At 38.1% G+C, this 6,447-nt stretch overlaps 1 long non-coding RNA gene across 1 annotated transcript; it reads right to left on the bottom strand.

Moving 5' to 3' along the window:
* Positions 1–1,188: 1,188 nt before the first annotated feature.
* LOC122554157 lies at positions 1,189–5,654 on the bottom strand. Its single transcript, XR_006312924.1, has 2 exons — positions 4,982–5,654; positions 1,189–3,361 (listed from the first exon to the last, which is right to left on the bottom strand). It is a non-coding gene; the product is annotated as an uncharacterized LOC122554157 (long non-coding RNA).
* Positions 5,655–6,447: the final 793 nt, after the last annotated feature.

Here is a 6,447-nt window from a genome sequence, read left to right as displayed (position 1 = left end):
AGTAGAGTGGGAACTGATTTGGATTCAGTACGGATACTGGCATTGACAATTTGGGCCAAATGGCCTACTTCAGTTTTGTGCATCAACATGAAATCCATTTGGTAGACTAATGGCAACTGTGCCTTTGGCTGTGGGCCTAAAAGGCCATGAAATCACTACTCTAAATCTCGCTTCCCTTTCTTGTAGGGATTTATTAAAACCAGTATCTTTTAGAAGCCTTTAGTCAGCCCTAATAGCTACATTTGACTTACTAATTTGTCAGATTACACGTTTAAAGTGCCAAGGCAAACTTTCCAGTTTAGCAAGCACAATGTAAATGCAAATTGGTGCAGATTCTACAAAGACAGCTCAATTGGTGTAGACACAATGATAGCAGTTCTCTTGTTACTTTGCTCGAAGTCATCATTTCTGGATTCTGAAAAATTAAAATAATTCCTATCATGGGTGACATGAGTGAGAGCAGAAATTAAGGAAAGCTTTCTTTCAGTTACAATGAAAAAGAAAACATGCAAGACATAACGTTTCAAATACTGATAGATTGCATGTTGCATGAGTACATTGCAGAACTCTTGAATGTTGATGGGAAACACCAAGAATGCTATATATTCTAACCTTCCACAGGTTTGGTACTGAATCATGAATGCAGAAAACAGCAGTCGGTTATATTCCCACATTAAGATATCGAGTTTCTACACTGACTCAGCTTTCCCACCCTATGCCCCTGCACTTCAATCTCACAGCCATAGTATCAACAGATCTCAGCCTTGAATAAGTTCATTGACAGAGCTTTGAACAAGACAATCAACCTTTAAAAACAGAAGTTGCTGGACAAGTGCAGCAGGTCTGGTAGCATTCATGAAGAGAAATCAGATCTGCTGAGCCTTTCCAGTAACTTCTGTTTTTGTTTCTAATTTGCAGCAACTACAGTTCTCTTCTTTTTTGTTTACAATCAACCCTTAAGCAGGCGAAAATGTGCTCAAACTGAGGGGCTTTGGGAAAATAAGCAACAGGGAGACTGAGAATTAATTGGACAGAGTGCTGGAGGTGGCTCCACCCACTGGGTATCCATGTGTAATGCAAAATCTATACGACGGCAGACTAGAAAGGAGGAATAATTTTTTTAAAAATCAGATTTAAGGAGAGATTGGTAATGTAGGAATACAAAAAGAGGACACTAGAACAAACAGACCCTACTTAAAAGGTTTTAATTTTGTGCATTTATACGTATTGACTGCAAAACCCTTTTCAGTGTTTCTCAACCATATACAGTACTCTGCTGGGCACATGTAAATGCATAGTATTGTACCATTCCAAAACATGCCTTCTTATTTCCTTACAAAGTTCTTAAGCAGCCACTTTATAATGAATATATATTGTACAATGTAAAATATTCTCAATTTGAAATTAGACTAAAACATTTGTTTAAAAAATGTCAGAGATAAAATTAGTGCTTTTGAGCTCATCTCTGTACTTCCACCCTGCCCTCTAACACACATTAGTGATTTAATTTTCTCTTTTTTTAAAAAAAAAGTTTCTTCTTTCTATACACTTTGGAAACAGACCTCTCTAGCCGTTTACTTTTTTAAAAAACTATTTAAAACTTTCATTTATTAATCCTGCTTATTTACATGTACTGGTCTTTATAAAAATGTACATTTGCTGTTTGAAATATTGTAGTATTTATTGCTATTGCCATCTTTGTGACATAAAAGGACAGGGTAAGCAACGAGGAATGGGTAACAGTAGCTTATGTGGTTGCTATTAGTGCAGTTTTTGACATGGGGCCTGCTGTGGTTAGCAAAAAGGGGTTTTTTTTAAACTTAAAATATACAAACCATTATTAACAGAATGTAGAGGGTAGCTGAGTCATAGCATGATCCATGCATTGTGATGGCCCAGTTAGAAATCATATTGACCAGCTACACTTAAAAAACACATTTTCACATGGCCACCGTGTATTAAATGTGAACATTATAAATCGTGTGTGAATGTAAACTAAAATACTATATCAAACGTACATTGACAGCACATATACATTTCCATAAAAACATAGAAGCTGAGAGTATTGTCGTCATGTACAGCAGATAAGAAGAAATGACCCACTGACTAAATGGTATACAAACTATAGAATCCTGTGTTCTTTGATCATGGTACATCAAAAATAATAATCTTGGTTACTGAAATTTCAGAAGTGAGAGAAACAGCAGAATCTCAATGACTAGTTCTTCACACTTAAAGACCCAAAACTTACAGACAAAACATGTAAAAAAAAAACACCGACTTTCTCCTCTTCGTGAACTGAATAGGCTGCGCCCAACATTTTACATATAATTCCAGGAGCAGGGAGGCGACGTCACTGTTTGGCAAGTGGCTTTGGTAGGCTTTCAGTACCTGCAAAAAAAATGTCTGGAAGCACTTGGTGCTCTCTCACAATGTTAAGGCATATTGCAATTCTACATAATAAATACAATGAAAATTTACAACATTAAGGTAAGGCATCAAACTAGCTTTTAAAATCATTATCTGGGACCAAATATTGTGCAGGATAATCAGTTTGTTTAAAATGCACATTGTTTGGCCACACACAGTAATTATTTTTATTATCAGCAGTCAAGACAGTAGCTGCCTTATGCTAGGTGAGACCATACTGTAGTATCATCAGCTGATAGCACCTCAAACTGAAGTGGTAATGTGGCATAGAGAAAAAAGAACAGTTCTCAATTCAGCCCAAGGAATGATTCTAGCAACACCCTCTCCTAATTAAGGCAATAATTACAATTTATAAAGTGAACGGACTATAGAAAGAAGAGTTTCTATAGTGCATTTGCCAAGAACTAACAGTGCAAATTTACACTGGTAAATCTTGGCATCAGCCAGACTGAGCACTGCAGAAGAAATCAAAGATATACATAGGACAAAACAAAAACATTTTCCCAATGGTCCTGAAGGTGAATGATTCAAAGTTGCCACTTCTCACTGTGCTGTTGTTCTTTCAGGAAGCTTCAGTTGCGTGAATGAATTTGGAGGACTACAGATGGCACAGACTGCAGTAAAAGGCTGGAAAGTATCCATCATTTGTCGCAAAGAGGGCTTTGCTGTAAGCTACAGTCAGCTATGAATTCACAGTTTCTACTCCATAGAAATGTTCTTGTTGCATTTAACACCAATCTGCTATGTAATCAAACTCCTTGAACATTCCCTGTTCCTCATCAACTAGAACCCTTGGTTCTCGTGGTGGTGTAAGAATTGGTGCCTCTGAGGTAAACTCTTCGTCAAAGTTACTGACATCTTCTCTGTCTTGAATTATGGGCTGGAATGGGGGCTTTACCTTCTTTGCTAACAAAGCAATCCAATCAACAGCCTGTTAAAAGAAGAGGGAGATTAAGGTCAGAATTTTATAGTTAATAGACATATCTCAATACAATTGATATGGGTCACAAGATTGAACCAAGAATAAAAGTCACAAGACCATCCAGCTTTGAGTCTGTCAGTCAATTGTGGAAATGACCACTCTTGACTGCTTCACCTTATGCAATGTCTATAACCAGACAATTTCCTGTCCACAACAGCAATTCTGCTTGTGTAATTACACATTTACAGAGTTTCCCTCAAGACCATAAAAATACCAAAGCACAGAAACTACGGGTTGGGCTTTACTACAACTCCAGAATTACTTCAAAGCTGTAGCTGTGTAGCAATGACAATAAAACTTCAGCTTAAACACCTTTTACACAGTTGACCTAAAGCCTGAAATCTTTTGCTCTAAAAATTTAATTCAAAATTCCCTTAATGATACAAATCTGGGAAAACTTCGTAGGTCACAGAATTTAAGGCTTAGTCGGGTATGCAAGCATCACACAATTGTCATTTATTCTTATAAAAGCTATTTTGTTTGCCTCACACTGGTTATGGATTGACTTTTTTAAAAAACTCAAAATGAAAAGAGAGTGGAACATTTTCCTAAAACAACAAATTTCTCAAAAGTTTCATGATTTGAAATCGCTCCTTATTTACTGCAGAGCAATCCTAGTTCTCTGATCACCAGGCTGCAACTTCTTTGGAGATTGTCGTCAGCCTGGGAACAAAACAGCCTTCCATCCAAACTCTCCTGTTTTTCAAAAACATCTTTGCAGGTGCACTGTGGTGCCTGAAGTAACGGTCCAGTCTGAATCTGAGTCCTGAAGAGGGCCCAGAGGAATTCTCAATACAGTGCTTCCTCAGCAAAAATACCAGAGAATTCACTTGTTTTCGTTGACGTGTCTTTTTGAACCTGAATGTTAGACTGACAAGTGTCTGAAAATTCCACGTTCTGGGTTTTGGGCCTTCTGGGTTTAAGGTATAGCCAAAAGTGTCAAGGTTTTTATCTCCCCTTCAAAGTGAAACTGCAGAGAGAAATCCACTTTCTTCCTTTTACAGGGGTGTGTGTTCTTGGTTGCGTTATAAACTAAGTGTGTTAACCAGTTTTGTATCATCATTGAATAAGTTTTTTGTTATAATAAACCAAAACTGTTGTATATTGAAAGCCAGATTGATGCATCTTTTTTATTTTTAGTCAATGCAGAGAAAGTCTGCAATTGGCCGTATGAGGAATAAGGTTAAAATAATTCATGTGACCAAAACTCCTCCCCCACACAAAAACAGAAATTGCTGGAAAAGCTCAACAGAATTAATGTTTCAGGTCCAGTGATTCTACCTAGTTCTGACTTTTCTCCACATCTGCTGAGCTTTTCCAGCAACTTCTTGGCTTCTGATTTACAGCATCTGCAGTTCTTTGCTTTTTCCTTAAACAAAGACTCCTCTCATTTCAGCCATAATGTAATACACAAAAAAGCTTTTCCTCATACCTTTTTAAACAACATTTGCTACTATTAGAACACATTCACAAAAGTTGCACAAAATTCAATCACCCAAACAGTTAGCTTTATTTACATTTGACAGACACCCTAACCCTCCCAAAAATAATTAGAACATGAACGCCTACTCGAAAGAATGCTTGTTTCTTTACATCTTCTGCATCCCTTTCACTTGCTCCCAGGCGTCGTTCTGGATTTCTTCTCAGGAGCTAACAACAACAAAAATGCCAATTAACATTTAGCTGAACTCTTTGCATCAAAGGATCAACAACGGCACGTGTAGAAGTAACACATTTACACAAATTACAACCAAACGGGATTCAATAATACCATGGTCCAAATGGCCCATACGCAACACCGATGAATTTAGATTTTAGCATTCTGATTTCAACACCCCTACTGCCTCTTAATTGCCATTATATTGTAATTTGTTGTTGTTAACAGGACGAAGCCATCTTTGCATATATCAAATAGTTTTTAGCAATAACTCATGACAAGAAAATTTACATGTTTCAACAAATTTCATGGGCCCAGCTCTACATTTACCTCGCTTTGAGAATTGTCAATATTAAAACCTGAGCCCCCCAGGTTTGAATGTGCAACTCAAGTCAATTTATTTGAATCAAATAGGTACAGAAGATGATATGCAATATCTTTCAACTTCTCCACTACTCCTACAAAATGAAGAAACACTTTCCTTAAACCTACTACTAAATTCCCTGCACAAGTATCTCAAAACTGTGCCCAGAATTCTGGTAAACTCGAAGAATTTAGGCTCACTATCGATGGGGTGGAGGTGGAAACAAGTTTTTGGGAATAAGTAATACAGCGAAACCTCGTTTATCCGGCATGCGATTAAATGAACGAAATACTCTCTGCCCGTGTCCTTGGGATATTCGAGGTTCCTTTGTATTCGGCATCTTCTTGAGGAATCACCTGTGGGCGGCATAGTGGCTCAGTGGTTAGCACTGCTGCCTCTCAGTGCCAGGAATCCAGGTTCGATTCCAGCCTCTGGCGACTGTCTGCGTGGAGTTTGCACATTCTCCAAGTGTCTGCATGGGTTTCCTCCCACAATCCAAAGATGTGCAGGTCAGGTGAATTGGCCATGCTAAATTGCCCGTAGTGTTAGTTGCATGAGTCAGAGGGAAATGGGCCTGGGTAGGTTATTCTTCGGAGGGTTGGTGTGGACTTATTGGGCTGAAGGGTCTGTTTCCACACTGTAGGGAATATCTAATCTAATTGCTCTTCAATACTGGTGCAGTCCTACCACTCTTCTGAAAAGCTGCATTAATAATCTCTGCTTTAGCTAATGCACTACATGCATTTATAGCAGGCCAGGATGCAGATTTAATTAACTGGTAAATGAGCTTTGTTCAAGCAACTTTTCTCCGCGGGTCAGTGGAAAACACCCTCCCCACACAAGGAGCTAATTTTGCTTAGACATGCCAACAATCACTACTTCAAAAAGGGTCACTTGGCTCTTGAGGCAAAAATATCTTTTATAAAAAAAGTCAGTGTACAATATTTTTCCTGGATTAACCTCTCCTGACGTGTGAAAAAAAATGTTGATAGGCCCACTATTAGGATTTACTGA

The sequence above is a fragment of the Chiloscyllium plagiosum genome, chromosome 11, assembly GCF_004010195.1.
Source record: "Chiloscyllium plagiosum isolate BGI_BamShark_2017 chromosome 11, ASM401019v2, whole genome shotgun sequence".
Classification (NCBI taxonomy): domain Eukaryota; kingdom Metazoa; phylum Chordata; class Chondrichthyes; order Orectolobiformes; family Hemiscylliidae; genus Chiloscyllium; species Chiloscyllium plagiosum.
Note: the sequence above shows the minus strand (reverse complement) of the source record. Positions and strands in the feature narration are given on the sequence as shown.